We start from the raw sequence: 26,295 nt of genomic DNA on the forward strand, positions 1-26,295 counted from the left end.
CTGAGATTCAATATGCCTTTATATGTAAAATGAGCATATTCCTCTTTAAAAAAAAATATTGAAAACTCCATAATTTATAGGACAGAAGGCCACATGCAGTGTGACCATGAATAGCTAAACTCAGCAAGTCATCATCAACACAATCCTATTATCTTTCCCCAAAAGTTCTGTGTTTTGATTTTCTCTTTTTGCAATTGTTGACCTTGTTACCATTCTTTCCTAATCGCATTCTGTGTAATCTGTCATGCCCTTTAATTTGTGGATATTTGAGAACGCAGGAGTGTCAGGCTAGCCTGCTAAACGTCTGGGGACTAGAAAATGCAGGTGTGCTCTCTATCTCTTTGTGGGTTTGTGTACTGTTGATGCAGTCCACATTTTATTTTGCTGCAAAGGAAGGCTTGAACCGGCCGGTTTGATCTGCTTCCTGCTATTCTTCTATCTTTCAAATGTAAAAAAAAAGTTTTTTTAAAGCAAGGATCTATGCATAATACATGACTTTTTTTATGCTGTGTCCCACAGAAAACGACTGAGGATGCCAGTGTAATCTATCTTTAGGATTTAAATGCTGACGGTCCAGCAGAAAGGGATGGGGGAGTTTTCCGAGACAGAGATCTCTCACCTTGCTAGCAATACATTCTTTCTTTTTTGCTCATGTTCATTCTTCCAGAGCAGAAACCGCAATTATTTCATTTGTTTTTAACAATTAACCAGAAAAAAAAAGGGGGGGGGCAAATCTGCAGGTGAATTTTTAAATATTGGAATTGGTAGAGACAGCCCTCATACTGTCCAAAGACGTGTTCAGGCATGGATACCACAGATTTTGATAAGTGTAGTTTGTTTTAACATAATATGTTAAAAACCTTTTAATGTACTGGTGACAATTAAATTAATATTTTCTGGCAGAACAGCCTCCTGCCCTGGAGGATATAATTAACTGAGTTTTATCTTATGTGAGAGAGCAAGAACACAGGGAGCTTCACACTCCATACAGTAAGGTGGCAAATGGCTCAAGGAGGACTATAGCTAAGGCAGGGGTAGGCAACCTCGGCTCTTTTATAACTCATGGACTTCAACTCCCAGAATTCCTGAGTCAGCTGACTCAGGAATTCTGGGAGTTGAAGTCCATGAGTCATAAAAGAGCCGAGGTTGCCTACCCCTGAGCTAAGGCTACCAGATCTGGGGGCACAAAAATCCAAATAAACTTTAGTTTGCAGCAAAGAGTATTTTCTTAAGTCTTCTGCAAACGGTTTACAAATAATGAAATATTTGCTACTGATATCTATAGCATATTGAAAGTCCTTTCTACCTAATTCTTCAACCATCCCGACCAACATTATCTGTACAACCTGAACAGCTTTAATATACTACTTTCCCACACCTCAAGAACAAAAGTAAAAGTAACTAAGTAGCTTATCCAGATTGTGTGTGTGTGCGTGTGTGTGTGATTTTAATCACTTAAGATAAAAGGCTACAAACTCAAATTGCTTCACCCACAATAGGTCTCATATTACTTCTAACCTGGATTTTGTTGTGAATAATATAAAAATATTTTAGATACAAGTCCATTTCTTCAGCGCAGCAATCCACATTCAAAAGGTTACAAAAGGTATTTTAATGCTCGTCTTACGCATTAATTCAAATTATTTGAATCTTGGTTTTCTGAGTAAAAAAAAAAAAAACCAGAGAGAGGCTGGCTTCAGAATTAAAACTATATAAAAGTGTTGTGAAAGTATTTGAAGAGGATACAGTGTTTCATGAATTACACAAACATCAGTGAAGCATTCTTCCTTGGACCATTAAAGCAGCCACATCCTCTAAAAGGCTCCACTTCAGGGTCAGTCAGTCCCAGTGGAACTGTTGTCTGAATGGGCACATAATATGCAAACAATCAGGGAAAGCCTTCAAAACATCTGCATTAAGCTTTCTGCAAAGCACAGGTGCTCTAATGCAGGGGTCCTCAACCTTGGCAACTTTTAAGACTTGTGGACTTCAACTCCCAGAATTCCTCAGCCAGCAGAGCTGGCTGAGGAATTCTGGGAGTTGAAGTCCACAAGTTTTAAAAGTTGCCAAGGTTGAGGACCCCTGTTCTAATGTTTCAAGGAGGCGTGCTTGCTCATTGCCACTGCACTCTGTGAAACAACCAGGCTACACCCCATTTCTTAACAGGTGGCAACACCTGGCTGACCTCATAAAGAAAACAACACGTCCACGAAGGGGTCATAAGTCAAGCTCAAAATGGAGACTTTACTGTACCACAAACAGTAATCCTAGAAGATAGGTTTCAAAAGTATTCATTAAGAACTACACGTTCAATACTTGTGAAAATAATTCAGTTTTGAAAATCCATAATTATACCAATAGAGGAGATAATAAAATAAAGACTGCATTTTAAGTTTAGACAATAAACATTTTAAAAGACGGAATCAGAGAACAATATGAAAAGCTTTATTCTCTGGTTGACAACAAAAGCTTCCCTGTTAATAACACAGCTGTCTCTATTCATCTGTACAGGCACACTATTAGTAACACAGGTGTCATCAAACTGCTACAATAATTTACACATTACACTTGAGTAACCTGATCATTAAAAGCCTAATTAATATGCAATTATATCCTTAGTCCAGCAATCACTCTTTTACCCATTTTGTCATTAGATGAATCCAGACCCACACAATTGATGAGGACTAGACAAAACCAATAAATACAAGAGTCACCCTACTCTGTGTCAAATCAGTTTAAAGTTAATGGTGGCCTTCTTTGGGGAGGGAGGCAATGCATTACTATTAGCCATTTCCAAGCAGTTCTCTGGAAAAAAGTCAGTTTTTGGCCTCCAGTCCGAAAAACTGAAGAAACAGCACAAACTTCTTTTTACAGATTTACTGCGTAACAGAGTGAGCGCCTGTTACTCGTCCCAGCTTCTGCCAACCTAGCAGTTCGAAAGCACGTAAAAATGCAAGTAGAAAAATAGGGACCACTACGGTGGGAAGATAACAGCGTTCCGTGCGCCTTTGGCGTCCAGTCATGCCGGCCACCTGACCACGGAGACGTCCTCGGACAAGCGCTGGCTCTTTGGCTTTGAAACGGAGATGAGCACCGGCCCCTAGAGTCGGAAATGACTAGCACGCATGTGCGGGGGAACCTTTACCTTTACCTTTATCAGTAACAAAGCAATTGTAATTAGGACTCAGTTCCTTACTCTGCTCTGTTGTAGCCATTGTTACTATTCCTATATTCAAATATGCTAGGAATAACAAACATATGCATTGCAGAATGGTCTTCTAAAATAAAAAGATAAAGGACGGCACAGAAGGCATGAGGAACTGACCATCATGTAAATGTACAGTGGGCCAAGTGGAAGAAAATTCTTCACTGGCCTAAATAGAAAAGACTTCTACAAAAAAATAAACAGTGCTTAATAACACAATTTTACCAATTTTAAATGGTTTGGTTTAATTTATTTACTATACTTGCATAGTCTCCCATGTCATAAAAGTGACTGGTAGGTTAATATCATAAAATGGATCAATACAATAACAGAATGCAATACAATAAACTCAACAAAACAAAAAAACCCAGAAAGTAACTATTGAAAATTAACTTATCAGCTCAAAGACATTTAATTCACTACGTTTTGACTTCCATGCCTGAGAGAAAAGCCAGCCCTATTCCAAGAGCCTAAATGGACTCCCGAAGATGGTAGAGGACAGGAAGGCCTGGAGGTACGTTGTCCATGGGGTCACGATGGGTCTGACACGACTTCACAACTAACAACAACAACAAATTCCAGCAAGATTGAGGATAAATTAATCTTTGAAGGAACTGTGAAATATTAAATAGTACCCCACTCAATATATGAACAAAATCTGTGTTTCTTTTAGATTAAGTCCTAGATTAAGTAACCAGTAAAATGTTTCAGTATTTTACATGCTAGTTAAACCATGTAAAAAAGGAAAGCAATTTTGACCAAAAAATTTAAAAAAAAAATATTCAAGGGGGAACTACCGATATTTATTTCTCAGAAGCAATTTAAAAATAAGTTAGCAAGAGAGGAATCAAAAATCACAATATGAATACGCTTCCTTCCTTCACATCCTCTTAAAAGTTAAACAAATGAGTGTCATATGTATAATGCTATCCAGTGGTGGGATTCATATATGTGAACAACCGGTTCTCTGTGTGGATACCGCTTCCAGAAGTCCATTCTGGGCCTGGGCGACAAAAAAGTAGCTACCAGTTCTGCTAAAACTGGTGCGAACTGGCTGAATCCCACCGCTGATACTATCCATGTTAGACGGGAAGAATTTCATTTCAACAGCAGTGGAGGAAGGCTCTGTGCTTCCGAAAGACAATGTTCTTGATATACCATCACAAAGCCCATTCTGCTATAGAAACACCTGTCTACTTCCCAGTTTTTTTAGTATCTGTGTGACTGCATAAAAAACAGAATGTCAAATGACATACGAATCACACAATAGATGTTTATATTTCCTCCTTCCCATTTAGCTATATGATTTAATATTTCCCACCTCTGATTAATTAATTTGTCAACCTATTAAATCTATTTTTCAAGCCTGTATATAGGTTTACTGCTGATTTTCTAATTCTGTTTGCCTGGATGTCTAAGTTTATTCCATGGATTACAATAGCGTAGATTATTTTCCATTTTCTTTTCAAATTGCTAATGACAACATTAAGATGAATAAATGCAGAAGAGCCTCAAACTGAGAATACAAACACATCGAACGTTTATGTTTTATTATTGAAATCAAGTACTTTTCTCTTTTTTTTTCTTTACTTGCTTGCTGCCTATGTTGTTTCTGGTCCTTTTACCATAAAGAAATAATTAGAATTTATTACTTGATCTACGCCGGGGGTCTTCAAACTTGGCCCTTTTATGACTTGTAGACTTCAGACACTACAGGGCACCCACTTTATAGAACTTTCCTATGTTTGAAATCTATGAGATCCGATGGCTGTTGCAATCCATAAAAGACTTGCCTCTTACGTACTTTGCGATGACCTAACTTTCACTGCTCACAAAAAAGGGGGAAAAATATGACTCACTGGTTCAGCTACATTTTCTCCACTGACCTTGCTTTCTCTGGCCTCTTGCCTGACCATTCCCTCAAGCTGTCTCTATTAAGTCTCCTTTAAAAAGAAATATCCTGTAGTACCATCAAGGGCAAGGCTCTCATAAACATTTGCGTCAATATCCCACATTGTTGTTCCCGCCCACCATCTCCCCTTCGAAATTTCTATCTGATTCGCATTGAAAGCGACTCCGTGGACATCACCATTATAGAAGTACAGGGAGTCCCTGACTTACATTCACTGGCCGTTCGAGGTTACACCGGCACTGAAAAAATTGACTTATCACCATTTTCATACTTGCCACTGTTGCAGCACAGACAGGGACAACTCGCCACGGGACAATGTAACAATTCAATTCAATTATTTAAAATAAATTTAAAAAATATTTTTTGTCATTCACGTTTCATTGTTCCTCCTTTTGCTTCCTTTCTTTAATGATTCTTTTCCACCATTAGAATAGAATAGAATAGAATAGAATAGAATAGAATAGAATAGAATAGAATAGAATAGAATAGAATAGAATAGAATAGAATAGAATCTTTATTGAGAATAGAATAGAATGGAATGGAATGGAATGGAATCAGAATCAGAAATAGAAGGGGACCTTGGAGGTCTTCTAGACCAGCCCCCTGCTCAAGCAGGAGAACCTGTACTGTCTCAGACAGGTGACTGTCCAGTCTCTTCTTAAAAAACCTCCAGTGATGGAGCGCCCACAATTTCTGGTGGCAAGCTGTTCCACTGGTTACTTGTCCTCATTGTCAGGAAGTTTCTCCTTAATTCCAGGCTGCTTCTCTCTTTGGTTGTGGTGAACTGGCTGTGGCGAATTGTCACAGACCCACTGCAACATCCCCATGGTCACACAATCAAAATCCGGATGCTTGGCACTTGGGCCAGAGGAACACCTACAATGCCCTGTGAGGAATATTCGCCGATCAACTTGCTCAGAATCACCCTGAACTAGATTCGTCTCAAATCCAGTAAGCGGACTAAAATATGGTTATTTCCTAGTTATCTGGGAAAAGTTCAAACCCGCTGGTCCCGAGGATGCTGTGTTCTAGATCCATATGCCTCCTAAAACCTCCCAAGGAACGACAGGTATTTGGGCCTAGTGGCTGTGGCTAAATAGATGAGGAGTAATTTGCTCAAGCCTGCAAGACTGAGTAGCTGTGGCTTTGGGACTCCCATTCCCCCTGATCAGGGTCTGAGATTCTGAATGGGGTTAGCATGCCTTCAAGCAGAGCAGGTATGCAGTTTAGGAGTCCTTCTAGAAGATTGTTGTCAGCTCCTGTTCAAAGAGCATAGGGCAACCATGACTCAGAGAGCCTTTGCATAAATTCATCTTATAGGTCAAATGCACCTATTCATCACCTGGGGGCCCTTCTCATAGTAGTTACTCAAGATTTGTCACCCCTCCCCCACGTCTGCATTAATGCAATCTACTCTATCTGGACTGCCTATGAAGACCCGAGAAGCTACAGCTGGTCCAGAATTCAGCAACACAAATACTTATGGGCATGCCTTCGCACACCCATATAACACCGTTACTTTGTGAGCTACACTGGCTCCCAGGAGGCTTCCCCATTTAATTTAAGGTGCTGACCGTCATCTATAAGGATCTTTTCAACGCATAAGTTCATCTGAGGGCTCCTTGATGCTCTCTGAGCTTGCTTGTTTTCTTGCAGACGGTTCATTAACCAAACGAGGTAACATCATCACTGCCGGCTAATCATCAACAACTAGGACACAGGTCTGCAACCCGCGGCTCCGGAGCCACATGCGGCTCTTTCAGCTGTCTCCTGCGGCTCCCAGTCTTCTGCCATGTGCAGTCCAAAAAAAAAAGTGGGACTAAAAAAGTTCAACCAATCAATTCAAATATGCAGGGTAGGTGGATATCTCGCCTTGGCTCCACTCTTCAGTCAAACCCTGTTCTGCACATGTGTGCATGTACGCGCATGCGCACACATTTTTTTGCGGCTCCCAGTTTTTCCTTTTGTGAGGGAATAGGTTCTGAGTGGCTCTTTCACTGTTTCAGGTTTATTTATTTATTTATTTATTTAATTTATATACCGCCCTTCTCTCAAGAGACTCAGGGCGGTTAACAGGGCAATACGTAAAAGACAAATACAAAAGTTAAAATTATTAAAACATGATTAAACAATGCCCATAGTACAAATAGTACAAATTTAAAATTAAAGTCATAATAACAAACCCACCCCATCCCATCAGGCCAGGTTGCTGACCCCTGAACTAGGATGTTACCTCGGTTGGGTCATGAAACGTCCGCAAGAAAACAAGCAAGCTCACAGAGCACCAAGGAGTCCTCATTTCATTCCTGAGCTACAAATATTCTCCTTCCTCGGTGCATTCTCCTTTATTTGGCGAGGCTCGTCTCCAGTTATTCCGCTTGTCCCATAAGATTTGACAGTATAGCACGCTCGGGGCCATTTCTATCAAACAATAATATTCAACCGGATTCAGAACACATGCCTTCTCTATCATGGAACCAATCTCTCTTAATATTTTAATGGTCCAACCCTGCTGAACTATCACAAGTCTTGCAGCCTTCTTTCCCTTGGTCAGTGGGCTTGGCTGTGTGTGTGAACCCATCTTGGTGATAACTGTGTGCCTTTGAGTTACCCCAAGTGAGATCTGCTGTTTTTGTCAGGACTATCTTTAGATTGTTAGCCATCCAAAGTCATAAAGCGACTTATATGTGGGCAGCCATATAAATGTAAGTAATAAATAATTTACATTTTATCAGGATTTAAACCATTTTCCATAAGACCACCAACATGCTTTCTACATAACCATCAGAACAGCTTATTTTTGTCAGAAAAGACATGCCCTGAAAACAGCATATCGGATAGAATTTTAAATTTGAACAGATATTGTGCCTTGGTGGAGCAGTGGGCTAATGCCTCCTTAAGTAACACCAGCTGCCTGCAATTAGTGCAGGTTCGAGTCCCACCAGGCTCAAGGTTGACTCAGCCTTCCATCCTTCCGAGGTAGGTAAAATGAGGACCCAGATTGTTGGGGGCAATTAAGCTGACTTTGTAATAATGCCGCTTGAGGTGGGTGTGAAAGCCCTAATAAGCAGGCATATACATAGAATGAAGGCTACTGCTAAGTTTGTAAACCGCCCTGAGTCTTCGGAGAAGGGCGGGATATAAATGGAATTAAAATAAATAAATAAAATAAAAACTTCTTCATAGTGACTTACAGATGACAAGGCTTTCCACCAGCAGAGAAGACACAATTCTGAATTCAGCAGGCAGACTTAGCAAAGTTATTCGGTCACCTTTTCTCAAGAAGCCTCCTCTCCGTATTTCATTTCTTTCTTTGGATCTTGTGGAGAATTGTATGTTTTTGTAGTAACTAAACAGGAAAACTGACGTTTACATTTTGAATGAAGTCATCCTCCGGTCAGTAAGCCTTTGTGACATCTTTTCAAAGAAGCTACTTTTAGCACTGTAAAATCTATTTTAAAAAATAGCTGGCTACAGATATTGGAAGCATTCCAAAGGAGAAGCTACACAAGAAAATCTAATTTTAGCTACATATAATTAAATAATAAAGATGGGGAAAAATCAATTTCACTTATGGCTAACTTTTCCTAATAAATACTATTTAAAATTTAACACTATCCCAAATATTAATAAGAACAAATCTAACAACAGAAAACATAATAGCACCTTCTATATAATCCTGAAAGATTTGTCCCAGCTCCCTGCTGTTGAATACTTTTAAAACTGGAAAGAATAGGAACTTTTCAGGCTTTATCCACAAAGAGAAATACAATATGCCATACATACACACACACACACACACACACACACAAAATACAAGAGATATACTGTCTCAATTTATTATCCTTAATGGAGTATTTATAAGCTAGAAAATAAATTAACAGCCCTGTTACTTTTTCTATAATGAATTTAAAAAAATAGAAAAGATTATTCCAAATTAATGAGTTCAGTAGTATGACATTTTTTTACAAACAAACATTCAGTCAGCTATGCTTTTCTACTTAATTTCAAGGGCCCTGGAATTAGAATTACCAAGTAAAGGCAAAAAGATGCTTTGACTGCACAGAGGCATGAATTGCAGCACCTTGCCTTCAGCGCCTTAAGGCAAGTGTCCACACAGCTGTACTGCATTATTTGCATTTCCAAAGGTACCTTCCTGCCTTTGAATCTGAAATCACTGCACCGTCCTACTATTTTCCAGTTACCTGGCTCTAATTTACACCCCAGTGTGATTAAATTTAAGGCAGAATTCAATATGGACTGCAAAATCAGAAAATTCTGATTCTAAGCAGCCGACACTAGAGAAAACAGAAATGGCAGCACCTCTTTAATATAATGCCAGAGATTCTCTGAAATTATATACGGACTGAAAATGAATCTATAACGTTTCCAACATTTGGTATTTTTGTTATATGTCATCACTGTCACCGACTATACCAGGGTAGGCAACCTCGGCTCTTTTATGACTGGTGGACTTCAACTCCCAGAATTCTGGAGTCAGCATGGCTCAGCTTGGACACCTCTCCCTTTCCCCTCAGCGTGGCTGGCTGAGGAATTCTGGGAGTTGAAGTCCAGGAGTCATAAAGTGGCCTAGGCCAGGGGTAGGCAACCTCGGCTCTTTTATGACTGGTGGACTTCAACTCCCAAAATTCCTGAGCCAGCATAGCTCAGCTTGGACACCTCTCCCTTTCCCCTCAGCGTGGCTGGCTGAGGAATTCTGGGAGTTGAAGTCCAGGAGTCATAAAGTGGCCTAGGCCAGGGGTAGGCAACCTTGGCTCTTTTATGACTGGTGGACTTTAACTCCCAGCATGGCTCAGCTTGGAAACCTCTCCCTTTCCCCTCAGCGTGGCTGGCTGAGGAATTCTGGGAGTTGAAGTCCAGGAGTCATAAAGTGGCCTAGGCCAGGGGTAGGCAACCTTGGCTCTTTTATGACTGGTGGACTTCAACTCCCAAAATTCCTGAGCCAGCGTAGCTCAGCTTGGACACCTCTCCCTTTCCCCTCAGCGTGGCTGGCTGAGGAATTCTGAGAGTTGAAGTCCAGGAGTCATAAAGTGGCCTAGGCCAGGGGTAGGCAACCTTGGCTCTTTTATGACTGGTGGACTTCAACTCCCAAAATTCCTGAGCCAGCATGGCTCAGCTTAGAAACCTCTCCCTTTCCCTTCAGCATGGCTGGCTCAGGAATTCTGGGAGTTGAAGTCCACGAGTCATCAAAGAGCCAAGGTTGTCTACCCCTGGACTAACCAATTTGCTGGTGCTAGAAGCCAAGACAAGTTGCAAAGAGAAATACAAAGCCACCAAAAGAAAAAAAAATGCACTGTATTCCCTGTGCTTCCCTTTTCATCTCCCTATCCTTGCCAGCTACAGTGTCATTTACAAGTAGTCCTCGATTTACAACAGTTCATTGAGTAACCGTTCAAAGTTAAAACGGTTGCAAAGTAACATGACTGTTTTTCACACTTTTGACCGTTACAGCATCCCCATGATCACGTGATCAAAATTCAGGCCCTTGGCAGTTGCAGCGTCCAGGGATCACGCAAACCCCTTTTGCAACCTTCTGACCAGCAACGTCAATGGGGAAGCCAGACTCGCTTCACAACAGTATTGCTAACTTAACCGCAGCAGCTATTCAACAACTGTGGCAAAAAAGGTTGTAAAATGGGGCAATATTCACTTAACTGTCTCACATAGCAACATAAACGTCTGGGCTCAATTGTAGTCTTAAGTCGAGAACTACCAGTACCGCATCATATCTACAGTCTACAATTCAGAGTATGTTAAAACTAGAGAAAAAAGAGCATTTAAAACAAGGGTAACTTGTCAACTCTTCCCCCCCCCCTCAAAAAAAAGCAGTATCTCAAAGTTAACGAAAAGAAGAATTTTTGGAATCTGTTTCTGCTTGCTTAAAAGTAGTTTGGCATTAGAGAACTTTTTAATTTGTTTGGGGAATCTTATTTTATCCACCAGACCACAAACAAATGTAACTTGTTTCACTGTCCCCGAGACTAGTTTCAATCAATTCAACCCAGTTTTTTTCAGTTTAAGAACTGAAGCAAAAGTATCAGGAAGGCTTTAGTACCAAGCTAAGAGTAGGAGGTGCTTCTATTTAGGCCTCTTAATCTTCTTTCTACAATATTGCCAAGACAAAAGCTTTATACCCCATCGCAGAAATATATATATAGAAGTGTGTGTGTGTGTGTGTGTATATATACACACACACAGTGTATGTATGTATGTGTGTATACACACAAACACATGCACGCATATTAATGTTCTGATACAAAAAGAGGATAAATCCTCTTTTGAGTTTCCCCTGAAAAACTATTGTTAATGTACACTTGAGTGACTAAAAGAGCATCAAAAAATTAAATACTGAAAAGTATTTTTTGAAAAACTAAATCAAAAAAGTCCAAAGAAAAAAAAGTACAAAAAGGAGAAGAGTGAAGAACTCAGAATGTCTTAAAAAGCTGCTCATCTGAAGGATAAAAGAAGCAAATTCTCTACGCATTCAGAACAGGACTTAATAGATTGTGTCTCGGAAGTCTACTAAGAACAGACAGACTGAGCAATGACAACAGAACTTAAATTGTTGCCTTCTGATAATTAAAACGCACTGGCAAAGTTATTCAGTTCAGTAATTGCTTCTGCAAAAATACAATTAACTTCTGCACAGGCATTTGATAATAAAATACTTTTCATTAAGAGAAGAAAAAGTAGCATTTGTAGAATGTAAGAGTGGTTTTGGATTAGCTTTCAAAAAATAAAAGCAAGGCTATAAATTAATCTTCCCAATCACTTGGGAAAGGGACAGTTATTTAGGTGGGTACAAAAGAAATGATAATGTAAGAAAGCCCTCCGCTACCTGGTCAAAACTAGAAAAATCCTTACCCCTACAGCCTCCACACTAGAAAGATATGGTATGCAATTATGAGAGGGGCCACGCTAGGCCACGCTAAAGTATTCTCTCTCCTGATTGTGTGCGCGTAACTATAGGCACTTCTGCCAACCTAGCAGTTCGAAAGCACGTAAAAATGCAAGTAGAAAAATAGGGACCACTCCGATGGGAAGGCAACAGCATTCCGTGCGCCTTTGGCGTCTAGTCATGCCGGCCACATGACCACGGAGACGTCCTCAGACAAGCGCTGGCTCTTCTGCTTTGAAACGGAGATGAGCACCGGCCCCTAGAGTCGGAAACGACTAGCATGCATGTGCAGGGGAACTTTTACCTTTAACTATAGGCAATAGCATCTGGTCAACTTGCCTTGACTTACAAGTTAAGCAGAGTTAGACCAAATTAATACTTGGATGGGAAATGCCAAAGCTGCAGACTAGATTAAGAAGACACACACACACACACCCCAAAATAAATCCCCAAACCATTTATGAAGACAATGCCAGACAATTTCCATACTGCAAGAAAAACTGCATGAATCTGTGTGTGATGTCAGCAGGCTCAGCTCAAACATCTTTACTTTTAAAAACTCATCTTTCTGTGGGATGTGGAAACAATCCTTGGTCTTATAAGCTCAAAAGTAATGCCCAATCCTGACATTCTGTTTTATTGCAGTGATCCAGTCCAGACATAATAAACCCCAGTCTCACACCTTTCCTTTCCAAGAATCAGAAGAAGTCGAGAAAACAAGTTTTTCCAGCTTCCAACATCACGTTGCACTATTATGCCAAAACTAAAAAGAGTTCTGTGGCTGGGTAAAAAACTCAGTAAACAAACCAGACTAAGAAACTAGTTTAAACAAACCATAATTTCTGCATTTTGGTTTTCATAGAAAACATGATTTATTTGAAATTGCAAGTTTCGCATTTCCTTCCCTGGCATGCAGAACAGAAGGAAAAGGAAAGATGGAGCTACAATATTAACCACAACTCCCTCACAGAGCAGGAATCCATGGCTTCCTGTTATGTACAAAGTGACCTAATCTCTAGTTGATTATACGCAGGGCAAGAGATCCTATGTTCAAATAACCACAGGATATCCCAGTCCAAACAATACCTTTCTAGGAAGTTAAATCATTATCCAAATTGGCTTCTTACAAGTTCATATTTCTTCATCAGTAAACTCTGCCAGCACTCGGTATAACTTTAGGTTAACATTTAAAATATGCTAATCTAGCTACAATAATTTTAAAATGTGTGCAAAGCATTCCCTTAACAAGTGACATTCAGAAAATCCCCAACTTGTCTATCAAAACAAAAATAGCAAAGGATTACCACTTATGATTAAAAGGGCTATCCTTAGAAGACACAAAGATTTAGTCTCTTCTGGTTTAAAATGATTAAAATTGGCTCTTAATACCAGGCCATTTCCTTGAAAACAGGATATGATTTCATCACCACTGGACTAAGGTAACCAGGTACAATCAAGAACAAAAGCCCTTAAATACTTAATTAGTTGTGGTGCAGAGAAGGGAATTTTAGCAGGTGCAGTTGTTGCCCATATCAACACAGAAAGCAGCATGGGTCACCAATTCCCCATTCAGTTCATTAAATGCCTAATACTGTCTGGCACTTGGAGCACTTCTGGGGGAATGGAGGACATCTGTGTCCTCTCTTAACCTTTATTCACTGACAGTCTGCTTTATATAAATGATGGCTAGGGCTTTTTAAATCCAATTGTAGTTGGCATCTGTTAACTCCTTGCAAAGGTGTAGGTTGCCTTGAATGTTGAGAAAAATGGAGGAGACGCTGCTGCATAAAAACAAGTTGTAAGAATTGCAGAGAGACAGAATCACACCTAATGGTTTCCATCACAGGACCCTGAATATACAAACAGCTATATTAGAGGTACACAATGGAAACAAGTGTTGTCTTGCTAGTTATAGATAGACCCAGCACCATTAAGATTTAAGCCAAAAGTTCTAGTATCAGGCCTACAGCAAAAACGAAAGCAGTTGTGACAAGCCGAATAAATTGACCCGAGGGAAGAGGATTAAAAAAGGGCAAGGAAGCAATCATTCATCTTTTGTCATAACTAGAATGAGATTTGCCAGACAACACGACTGAGCAAATTAATATTACCTTCCTTTCTTTTGTGAGCTTAAGTAATCTATTTATAAATTTAATCATGCCATGTATATACTGGTTATTGTTCAAGGATGTTGTTAGGGGAAAGAAAATCTAAACTACTTCCAGATGTGGGATTCAGGGTGGGAAAGGGGATTGGAAAGTTTGCAGTACAGATGTTCATCAACCAACCAACATCGCACTCCAAAATTGCAACCGATAGCATTTTTACTATAGAGCGTTATCTGGACTCAGATCTGACGCCAACCGCAAAAGAGCCCAGCATCTATATCAGGTGTGTGTACAGGTAGCCCTCAACTTACAACAGTTCATTTAGTGACTGTTCAAAGCTACTGCACTGAAAAAAAGGGACTTAGGACCATTTTTCACACTTGTAACTGTTGCACGGACACGGGATCGAAATCTGGCCGCTTGACAACTGGTTCATATTCATGACCAGGGCTCTTCAAACCTGGCCCTTTTGTGACTTGTGGACTTCAACTCCCAGAATCCCTCAGCCAGGCCAAGGGCCCAGTGTGAAGACCCCTGTTCACGATGGTCACAGTGTCCAGTGTGTGTGTGTGTGTCTGTGTGTCTCTCTCTTTCTCTGTATCTCTCACGTGAGTGTCCAGTGTGTGTGTGTGTCTGTGTGTCTCTCTCTTTCTCTGTATCTCTCACGTGAGTGTCCAGTGTTTGTGTGTCTGTGTCTGTGTGTCTCTCTTTCTCTGTATCTCTCACGTGAGTGTCCAGTGTGTGTGTGCCTGTGTGTCTGTGTCTGTGTGTCTCTCTCTTTCTCTGTATCTCTCACGTGATCCCCTTTCGCGACCCTTCTGACAAGCCCCGTCAATGGGGAAAGCGCCAGATTCGCTGAACAATGGGGTTATTAAACTCGACAGCTGCCAGGATTCCCTTCCGAACCGTGGCAAGGAAAGTGGTGAAAAGGGGGCAAAAACTCACTCCAACAAGCGTCTCTCTCACTCAGCAACAGAAACGCTGGACTGAGTTGCGGTCGTAAGACGAGGACCACCCCTGCCGTGTGCCACGGAGCCTATGGGGAAAAAGAGCCGGGAAGGGAAGGGAAGGGCAGGGCAGGTAGCCTTCCCCTAGGCCAGGGGTCGGCAACCTCGGCTCTTTTATGACTCGTGGACTTCAACTCCCAGAATTCCTGAGCCAGCATAGCTGGCTCAGGAATTCTGGGAGTTGAAGTCCACGAGTCATAAAAGAGCCGAGGTTGCCGACCCCCTGCCCTAGGCAATCCCAGCGATCCGCAACCCTGCAAAGGAACCCAAGGCCAGGCAGGGCCAGAGAGAGAGACGTTCACTAACCGCGGGCAAGCCAAGGCGGCAGGAGAGGGGAGTCGAGGCGAAGTTTCAAGCCGGGTCTCTGGGATCCCTCGCCTCGTCCTCGTCCCCGCGGATCGGCCCCGGAGGAGGCAAAGCCAAAAGCGGGGGGGGGGCGTCTGATTTCCCCCGACAAGGCACCGCCGTCCCCGGACGCCTCTTCCCGAGAAAGCGGAGAGTCTCTCTCTCCTCCGCGGGGAGGCAGAAACCGCTTCCGCTCCGTCTCCCCGAGCGCCCAAGGGACGCCGGCCGCAGCCGGGCCTGCGCCGACCCTGCCCGGCCGGAGGGTCCGCCGCTCCGGAGAGCCGCCTTTCCGCCGCCGGCTTCTTTCCCGGGCGGCGGGGCCGAGCAGCCCGAGGGAGCCCGCCGGGAAGGGGCGGCCCGACCCCTCCCCATTCAAACCCCCCCTCCCCGAAGCGCAGGCGGGGACCCCGCCCGGCTTAGCGGGAGGCCCCTGCGGCCCGCGGACCCATAAGGCGCAGCCGCCTCCCTCCCAGCCCGCTTTTCCCCTCAGGCGCCCTCCCTCCCTCGCTCACCGGTGCAGCTGGGCGCGCGAGGCGGCGGCGGCGGCCGAGAAGGAGGGACGGACGGACCAGGCGAGGGAGACGCGCCCCCCTCAGGGATGCCCAGCAGCAGCCTCCGCCTCCGCCTCCGCCTCCTCAGCCGGCGCTCCCGCCGTCCCGCCCGGCGGCCGCTTCCCTCGCCTCAGCCGCTGCTTCCCTCAGCCTCTCGCTCCCACTCCACCCCCTCCCCCCCCCGCTCCTCCCGGCGCGCTGCACGCTGGGAGACGGCGCGGCCGCCCGGCTGAGCGCGCGTCCACCAGCCGGCGCGCGCACGCGCACGCGCGCACGAGCCAGGCGAAAATGGCTGCGAGAAGCGGGGAGGGGGAGGGGAAAGGGGCGGGACGCGCGGCGCGAGGGGAGCAGAGGCTCCTCCTCCCTTCTTCTCCTCCTCCTCTTTCTCCTCGCCCCGCCCCGCCCCTCCTCGCCCCGCCCCTCCCCGGTCTTTCGCGCCCAGGGGTCGGCAACCTCGGCTCTTTTATGACTCGTGGACTTCAACTCCCAGAATTCCTGAGCCAGCTATGCTGGCTCAGGAATTCTGGGAGTTGAAGTCCACGAGTCATAAAAGAGCCGAGGTTGCCGACCCCTGTTCGCGCCGAAGGAGCGTTCCGCGGCGTCCCAGCTCTCCCCCCTCCCTCCCTCCTTCGCCTACGACAGCCCTGCGAGGTAGGCCGAGGGTCCGCGACTTCCCCGAAGAAGTCGCTGTGAAGGGTATGAGGGTTGGCGCCGCTTTATAAAAACCCTAGGAAGGCCACACCTGGGATACTTTTATTTTATTTATTTTATTTTAATTTATTGTACAGAGGCCTTTAATTTTAATTTTTATCTTAATTTCTGTATTTATTATATGTTACTGCTCTTAGCCGCCCTGAGTCCTTCGGGAGATAGGGCGGCATATAAGTCCCAATAATAAATAAATAAATAAATAAATAAATACTGCAGCCAATGTGGCTCCCCGTACTACGAAAAAAGATGTTGAGAGTTCAGAAACAAAAAAAATCAGAGGAGAGCAACTAAGAATATTATGATGATGATGATGATGATTAATTTTATTTGTATAAATAAAATCAGCAGTGGGCTGATGCCTCCTTAAGTAAGACCAGCTGCCTGCAATTAGTGCAGGTTCGAGTCCCACCAGGCTCAAGGTTGACTCAGCCTTCCATCCTTCCCAGGTAGGTAAAATGAGGACCCAGATTGTTGGGGGCAATTAAGCTGACTTTGTAATAATGCCACTTGGGGGTGTGTGAAAAAGCCCTAATAAGCAGGCATATACATAGAATGAAGGCTACTGCTAAGCTTGTAAGCCGCCCTGAGTCTTCGGAGAAGGGCGGGATATAAATGGAATTAAAATAAATAAAATAAAATACTGCCCTTCTCCCGAATTTTAATTTAATTTAATTTAATAACATTTATATACCGCCCTTCTCCCTGAGGACTCAGGGCGGTTCACAGGGCAGAATAAAAAAACCAATACAAACATTAAAAACAGATTAAACAATTGCCCTAGTTAAAAACAATATAAATACAACGCTAAAAACCCCCAGAAAAATTAAAAAACAAAAGATAAAACAACCCCAACACTCCCCCTCAGGCTAGGCCGGCTTGTACAAACAAAAATGTCTTGAGATCGCGGCGAAAGGAGCGAAGATTGGGCGCCATCCGGAGCTCAACCGGTAGCTGATTCCACAGCTCCGGAGCGCCCACAGAGAAGGATCTCCCCCTGGGGGCCACCAATCGACATTCTCTGATCGGTGGCACCCTGAGGAGGCCCTCTCTGTGGGAACGCACAGGGCGCAGGGAGCTTGATGCCGGCAGCAGATGTTCCCTGAGGTACTCCGGCCCCATGCCATGGAGTGCTTTGAATACCGAAGGACTCAGGGCGGTGAACAGGGCAATACATGTTAAAAAAACAAGAATACAAAAATTAAAAGAGATTAAACAAGATGCCCAAAAATGACAGCAATAAGTTAAAATACATTAAACAACAATAAAACCCAAACCCATCACCCATCAGGCCAGGCCGGCTTGTTCGAACAGGTAGGTCTTTAGATCCCGCCGGAAGGAGCGAAGATCGGGCGCCATCCGGAGCTCGACCGGAAGATGGTTCGATAAATCCGGTGCACCCACAGAGAACGCCCTCCCCCTGGGAGCCACCAGTTGACATTCTTTGACCGGTGGCACCCTGAGGAGGCCCTCTCTGTGGGAACGCACTGGGCGGAGGGAAGTTGATGCCGGCAGCAGGTGCTCCCTAAGGTATTCCGGACCCATGCCATGAAGGGCTTTGTAGGTCATTAGCAGCACCTTGAATCTCACCCGGAAGACAACTGGGAGCCAATGCAGCTCACGGAGTAGAGGTGTAACATGGGAGTATTGGGAAACTCCCAACACAACTCTCGCGGCTGCATTCTGTACCAGTTGGAGCCTCCGAGTGGTCCTCAAGGGCAGCCCCATGTAGAGAGTGTTGCAGTAGTCCAGACGAGAGGTCACGAGTGCATGGTGACGCTGATATTTATCAACATGGCATACATACCTAATACTCCCTTCTCCTATTATTCCCACAACAATCCTATGAGGTTAGTTGGGCTGGGATGGAACGATTGGCCCAAAGTCACCCAGCCAGCTTTCAAGCCTAAAGCAGTCTCCTAGTACAGGGCTTTTCAACCAGTGGTACGGGTACCACCTGGGGTACATTGGCACCTGGCAGGTGGTACGCGACCATCCTAGAAAAGTACCCGGGGAGGGGAATGAGCTGAACCGGTGGCAGCACCGCACAAGCCTGAGCGAGAGACGGAATAAAAACCAAACACCCCCCCATCCCACCCCCGCTGCCAATCCTCAACAGAAATGCTCACAACAATGAAAACCTCGGACAGGAGGAAGAGCGCCACCGGGCGGGCAGGCAGGTGTCTTGCTCGGCTGTGGCTTGCTGGGCACTTTTTTCAGTGCCATTGTAACTTCGAACAAAAAAAAGGAAAAAAGTGATGAAGTACAGGTAGTCCTCGACGAACTGTTGTAAGTCGAGGACTACCTGTACTTCGTCACTTTTTTTCCTTTTTTTTCCGTCATTCATGAAGTTTTTGATCCCTTGCTAGGCGACTGGTGGTACTCGGATGTTGCCATATCCTAAAAGTGGTACAGTGGGTGAAAAGGTTGAAAAGCCCTGTCCTAGTATCTACCTGATACCTTTTAACCACTACACCAAACTGGTTCCAAATTTCCATATTTTTTAATCTTTTAATTGCTCTTTTTGGATAGGTATTTTGAAATGCACAATTTATTTGACTGTAATAGCGGTACATCATATAATGAACTTTAAGGATAGTTGGTTGAACAAACCACAGTTGCTGGCTTCATAACACGTTCACGCCAAAGAAACGGCTTAATTCAGTGTGTGAATTTAGCAACGGCAAGAATTAATTGGAACGCAATTCATCTGTCATCTTGCATTTCTGGGGCTTGATATAGCTGCATCTAGACTTCTATCACTAATAGTTCCCACCCGTGGCATTGCCTTTTTTAAATTTCCAAGTCTTTAATAAACCTATAAATCCTCATGTTGTATTGGTATAAACCATAAAAAAAACAATGAACTTAATTACAACATAACAGTCATTAAAATTTCAGTTGCCGTGCAGGGATGTTACGGAGGGAAAACAGTTTTAAGCAGAAGATGAAAATAGCAATCTAGCCCTTGACAGCTTAGTAGCTAAGCACCTCCTATTTTACTTCAAGAGAATAAATCTTAATGGGGGGGGGGGAAGCGAAATTCTGGTTAACAGAGTTAAAGGCAGGCTTTTCTGAATTCTGAGGTTATTTATGCAGGAAATGCAGCTACAAGCAAGTGTTTAATGCAGGGGTCTTCAAACTTGGCCCTTTTATGACTTGTGGACTGGCTGAGGAATTCTGGGAGTTGAAGTCCACAAGTCATAAAAGGGCCAAGTTTGAAGACCCCTGGTTTAATATAAGGTTTAGGTAAAGGTAAAGGTTCCCCCGCACATGCGTGCTAGTCATTTCCAACTCTAGGGGCCGGTGCTCATCTCCGTTTCAAAGCCCAAGAGCCAGCGCTTGTTCGAGGACGTCTCCGTGGTCATGTGGCCGGCATGACTAGATGCCAAAGGCGCACGGAACGCTGTTACCTTCCCACCGTAGTGGTCCCTATTTTTCTACTTGCATCTTTACGTGCTTTCGAACTGCTAGGTTGGCAGAAGCTGGGACGAGTAACAGGCGCTCACTCTGTTATGCAGCACTCGGGATTCAACCCGCCAAACTGCGGACCATCTGATCAACAAGCTCATCGTCCTAACCCACTGAGCCACCGCGTCCCTTAATATAAGGTTTAAACTACAGGTAGTCCTCGACTTAATAAACACAATTGAGTAAGTGATACCTCTGTTAAGTGAATTTTGCCCCATTTTATGACCTTTCTTTTCACAGTCCTTAAGTGAATCACTGCAGGTATTCAGTTAGTAACACGGTTGTTAAGTGAATCTGGCTTCCCCATTGACTTTGCTTGTCAGAAGGTCACAAAAGGGGATCACATGATCCCAGGACACTGCAACCGTCATAAATAGGAGTCAGTGGCCAAGTGTCTGAATTTTGATCAAGTGACCATGGAAGATGCTGCAACGGTCATAAGTGTGAAAAACGGTCATAAGTCACTTTTTCCAGTGCCTCTGTAACTTTGAATGGTCACTAAATGAACTGTTGTAAGTTGAGCACTACCTACAAGTCTACCCATGGCTATTTGAACAAAGTCCCATTGCATTCAATCAGCTGGAATACACGTTGCAATAAATGCGTGGTTTCTTTAACCATTGGGCAGTGATCTTCAACCTTGGCAACTTTAAGACATGTGGACCTCATGGCTGGCAGGGGAATTCTGGGAATTGAAGTTTCCATGGCTTAACATTGCCATGGTTGAGCAACACTGCCTTGGAATACTCAATAAATAACAATTGCTTGTATTCACACAGCATGCTAAGCACAAATGAGGAACTCACTCATTTCTGGCTGTAGCCACTGGAATTTGTTTACTTATTTATATATTTGAAGGCCATCCGACTCCCCAAAAGTCTGGGTGGCTTCGATTAAAAAAAGACTATAAAGCAATAAAAGGAGGACATGAACTTGGAAAACCACATATCACAGTACCAATCAGGTGTCCACAAAGACTGGGGCCTGGGAGAACAACCAGCCTGTTGAGGATTTGTGGATTCCATTCTAGTTAAATACTACGATGACGGTGAACATTCAAATGAAGTGTTTTATCCATCATTTTATCCAATGAAAACATTACTGAATATTCAAGCAACAGAATATTTCCCTTGAAATAGAGAAGGTTGTTAGCTTAACACCCTAAAGAATTGGATAGATTCATTTAAGGCTATCAAATTTGGGACGCAAAGAGCCAGGTGACCACTAGAGGCCAGCAAAGAGTTCTTTCTATATCTTTGCTGCCCTCTGGAGGTTGTCCAGTGCTTTGAAATTCAGACGTGCCATCTGGTGTTTATGCATTAGCTTCTTTTCAAAGGACTGCAAGGCATAAAGAATCTGTCTCAATTCCAAAAGAGAGAATAAGAGAGAGAGGGAGGGAGGGAAGGAGAGAGAGAGAAAGGAAAGAAAGAAAGAGAAAGAAAAAGAAAGAAAGAAAGGAAAGAAAGAAAGAAAGAAAGAAAGAAAGAAAGAAAGAAAGAAAGAAAGAAAGAAAGAAAAAGAAAAACAAAGAAAGCGAGTGTGTATTTTAACTTGCAGGAATACTCAAAATAGATTTTCGTGATTGCAAATTAACTGAACCACAAGGTAATTTCCTGCAAAAAATAAAGCGCCAAACCGTGTGGAATAAAATTTGGATAAATTATCAAGCTTATTTCTGAATGTGTCGTTCGACTGTGAATCTCTTAGGAGAAAATATCTGTACCCCTTTTAGGGTAGCTTCCTACAATCCAGGTCTAAATACCAGAACCTTTAAGCCAGGGGTCTACAATCTTGACAACTTTAAGACTTGTGGACTTCAGCTCCCAGAATTCCTCAGCCAGCTGGCTGAGGAATTCTGGGAGCTGAAGTCCACAAGTCTTAACAATGTCAAGGTTGCAGACCCCTCTGCTTTAAGCAATGCATGGACCAACCTCCAGAACTGTTTCACTTACATTTGATTAAAATTAAATAATGTTTATAACAACAACAATAACAACAACAGCTTACATCCTGGGGTGATACCTTTAAGACATCCCTATCTGCTTATCCCAGGTCCTTGGGAAGAACTTGAACTGGGCCACAATGGCAAATCCTGTCTCATGTGCATCAGACCATAGAAATATTATTATTATTATTATTATTATTATTATTATTATTATTATTATTATTATTATTATTATTATTATTATTATTATTATTATTATTATTATTTGGATTTATATACCGCCCTTTCCCGAAGGACTCAGGGCGGTTTACAGGATATTTAAAAGAAAAATCAATACAAAAGTTAAAAACAATTAACAAGATTAAATCAATCCCTGAGAGAAAAATAAAAACCCGTTAAAGTTAAAAATTATTGTGGCTCAGAGCGCCCTGCAGCATTACCTAACATTTTATCATCACCATAATATGGGGACAGGTTCACGCTACGACCATGTAACTAACTTAACAACTGCAGCGATTGACTTAACCACCATGGCAGGAAAGGTCATAAAATGGGGCAAAACTCACTTAACAACGGTTTGGGGCTCAGTTATGGCCGTAGGTCGAGGACTTCCTGTATTGCTGTTCACTAGCTCACCGAGTTGAAATCCAACCATTTTTAAGCGCCAGGTTGGGAAAGCCGTGGCCAATACGGAGGATTTGTTTGTAAGTTGTGTGCCAAGTCAGAATTTTCCTAAGTAAAACAACTTGGGAGTTTTTTTTCCTCTCCGCTACTCAAAGGCTGTCTGTCTTTAATCACGCCGCGAGAGACCTGAGGTGGCTTGCTAAGCGACTGAATTCCTCTTTGCAAGCCATAACATGCCACTTTTTATTTTAATTTTATTTTTTCCTATTTGGGGAAAAGTCAGGCGTGAATGAAATTTGGCACAAGGTTGTAAATGTTCAGGAAACCTTGGGCACGGAGCCGAGAGGGGAATAAATCCGTCAAGCAGCTACTCTGCTCCTGCAGGGCCATAGACTGAGCCACCGTTGATCTTCGCTGTTTATTTATGAATTATATCATTATTAATTGTAATACTGAGAGCCTGTCTCACTTTGCATGCACAGCTGAAAAAGAAATCACAGAGAATGTTTTTATACTACCCTTGTTTGCATTCCATCTCGGCTATGATTCGCGTTCTATATTACAGGGGTCCCCAACCCCCATTCCGTGGACTGGTACCAGGCCACGGCATGCCAGCAACTGGTCCGCACAAACAAGCAAAGTCCCATCCGTAGGATGCAGGGAGCACACAAAACCACACATCCCCTCCGGTCCACGGAAAATCCTCTTTCCACGGAACCGGTCCCTGGTGCCCAAAAGGTTGGGGACCTCTGATATATTAGACCAGTGTTTCTCAAGCTTGACCACTTGAAGATGGGGGGGATGTCAACTCCCAGAATTTCCCAGCCAGCATGCAGTTGAAATCCACCCATCTTCTATCTAGTAGCCAAGGGTGACAAACACTGCACTAAACTAGACTGAAATGGGGCAGGGAACTTTGGGGTTCGGTATGTTGTATGAACTCAGCCATTGAAGCCTGCCACTCCTAGTACACCTCCTGGGTGCACAAGTGCGTTGCCCATTCAGTGGTAAGTGACAAGGGCCAATTGCCTTCTTCCCAACTTGACTTGAGTTGGTACGTGGGTAGAGCAAGAGCAAGAGCACTTAGACTTATACATCGCTTCATAGTGCTTTTACAGCCCTCTCTAAGCGGTTTACAAGGTCAGCATCTTGCCCCCCAACAATCCAGGTCTCCATTTTACCAGCCTCGGAAGGATGGAGCACTGAATCAACCTTGAGCCAGTCAGGATCGAACTGCTGGCTGTGGGCAGAGTCAGCCTGCAATACTGCATTCTAACCACTGCACCACCAGGGCTTAGATAGCAATAGCACTACCACTTAGACTTATATACCACTTCACAGTGCTTTACAGCCCTCTCTAAGTCGTTTACAGAGTCAGCCCATTATCCCCAACAATCCGGATTCTCATTTTACCGACCTCAGAAGAATGGAAGGCTGAATCAACCTTGAACCAGTCAGGATCGAACTGCTGACAGCGGGCAGAGTTTAGCCTGCAATATCGCATTCTAACCACTGCGCCACCAGGGCTTAGCAATAGCACTAGCAATGAGACTTATATATCGCTTCACAGTGCTTTACAGCCTTCTCTAAGCAGTTTACAGTAGTAGGCCTATTTGCCGGTCAGGATCGAACTCCTGGCTGTGGGCAGAGCTAGCCTGCAATCCTGCACTTTAACCACTGCACCACCAGTGGCTAGAAGTCCACCAGAAAGATCAGGGCTATAGATCAAACTGGGAGATGGACAGACCTATCAGAAAAAGGTGCAGGTAGTTCTCACCTTACAACCGTTCGTTTAGTGACTGTTTGAAGTTCCAATGGCACTGGGGGAAAAATGTAATTTACAACCGTTTTTCATCCTTACCACCCTCGCCACTTCCCCATGGTCCTGTGATCAAAATTTGGACGCTTGGCGACTGCCACGTATTTATGACTCCTGCAGTGTCCCCGGGAGTCCCGTGATCCCCTTTAGTGACCCTCTGACAAGCAAAGTCAATGGGGGAAGCCAGACCCATTTAACAACCGTGTGACTGATTTAACAACCGCAGTGGTTCCCTTAACAACGGTGGCAAGAAAAGTCATAAAAAGGGGCAAAATGCACTTAGCGGCCGATCTTGCTCAGCGCTGGAAATTGGGGGCTCAGTTGTGGTGGGACGTCGGGGGCCTACCCAGTGGTGGGATTCAAACACATGAACCACCAGTTCTTTGCACGGATGCCGCTTCCGGAAGTCCATTCTGGGCCTGGGCAACAAAGAATTAGCTACCGGTTCTGCCAAAGTGGTGCGAACCGGCCGAATCCCACCAACTTGAAACATCTGTCAAGTAGCCACCAGATGTTGAGCGGCGCTTGCTCCTTATCTTCTCCTTTGCCCGTCGACCGCCTGTCCCCCCACCACCGCATCATTTGTTATCTCCTTTGATTGCAGGACAGCTGGTCCCTCCCTCCTCCTCCCTCAAGCCCTACGAATCTAAATAAAAATCCTGAACTGCTGCATCTGTAATCAATAGCGCCCTTGTGTGACTTTAATGGGGCCCATTCCTCAAAAGGACCCAATAAATTCATACCAATCTGTGGGGTGTGTTGCGTTACTCTCACACGGGCTTTGAAAGTTTTACCCGTCTAAAAAGACTTGCTTTTCCAGGACCCGTGTCTGCTCGTGCTATTGCTGCAACAAAGGATAAAACGGAGAATGTAAATTATAGGCTGTATCTATCTCCCCCCCCCCAGTGCCGCCTCCTGTCCCCCCCCAGTATGCCTGCTAAGAATTTACTGAAGGAAAGAGGGCTTCCTCCTTGTCAAGTAGCCTGATATATGGGCGACATAACGTTCATAATTTTAAAGAAAGAGAATCAGCTTTCAAGGCATCGGCTTCGTTCTTGATTTAAAATACAAGAAGAAAGGGATCCTGCAATGATTGCCATTCCTCCGAAGTCAGAGTTAACCGCCTATTGGTAGCAGTTGTGCTGACTGTCTAATGAAAACACTGATCCGTGATGAAAATATTAATCCTTCTCCGAGTTTGGTTGTTTGCTTGCAGACGTTTCGTTACCTGAATAGGCAACACCATCCGTGTGAATGTGCATGGGTTTTTTTTCCTGTTTATATACAACAGCTTGCCCTGCCAGTGTTGGCGGGGTGTAGTTTTCTCCTTGATTATTGTTTTCTGCTTCATTATTTGTCTAGTATTAATCCCTGCTTACCTCAGTGTTGGCTGCTGGAGGCTGTTCTTGTTGCTGTTGTTTTCCTTCTTCGGTTTTTGTTCTTTCTTTTCAATGGTGTGTAAATGTGGTTGATCTCTATGTGTCTGTTGAGGTCTGATTTGTCTGAAAGCCACACTTCCAGGAATACTCGGCAGTTTTGGACTTGACTTGGTCTAGGACAGGGGTAGGCAACCTTGGCTCCTTTATGACTCACGGACTTCAACTCCCAGAATTCCTGAGCTAGCATGGCTCAGCATGGAAACCTCTCCCTTTCCCCTCAGCATGGCTGGCTCAGGAATTCT

The 26,295-nt window shown here is 43.7% G+C and overlaps 1 protein-coding gene across 2 annotated transcripts in view; it reads right to left on the bottom strand.

The window, feature by feature from the left end:
• Window positions 1–16,220, bottom strand: part of PTK2 (protein tyrosine kinase 2) — a 268,019-nt gene extending 251,799 nt beyond the window's left edge. The window contains exons 1-2 of one of the 2 annotated variants that reach the window (XM_083360047.1): window positions 16,009–16,185; window positions 8,312–8,466 (exon numbers count right to left, since the gene is read on the bottom strand). The gene's annotated coding sequence lies outside the window, so the exon portion shown is untranslated. Of the gene's footprint in view, window positions 1–8,311; window positions 8,467–16,008 lie in introns of both variants that reach the window. The other variant, XM_083360046.1, reaches the window with a different exon arrangement.
• Window positions 16,221–26,295: the final 10,075 nt, after the last annotated feature.

The sequence above is a fragment of the Vipera ursinii genome (genome assembly GCF_947247035.1).
Source record: "Vipera ursinii genome assembly, chromosome: 3".
NCBI classification, from domain to species: domain Eukaryota; kingdom Metazoa; phylum Chordata; class Lepidosauria; order Squamata; family Viperidae; genus Vipera; species Vipera ursinii.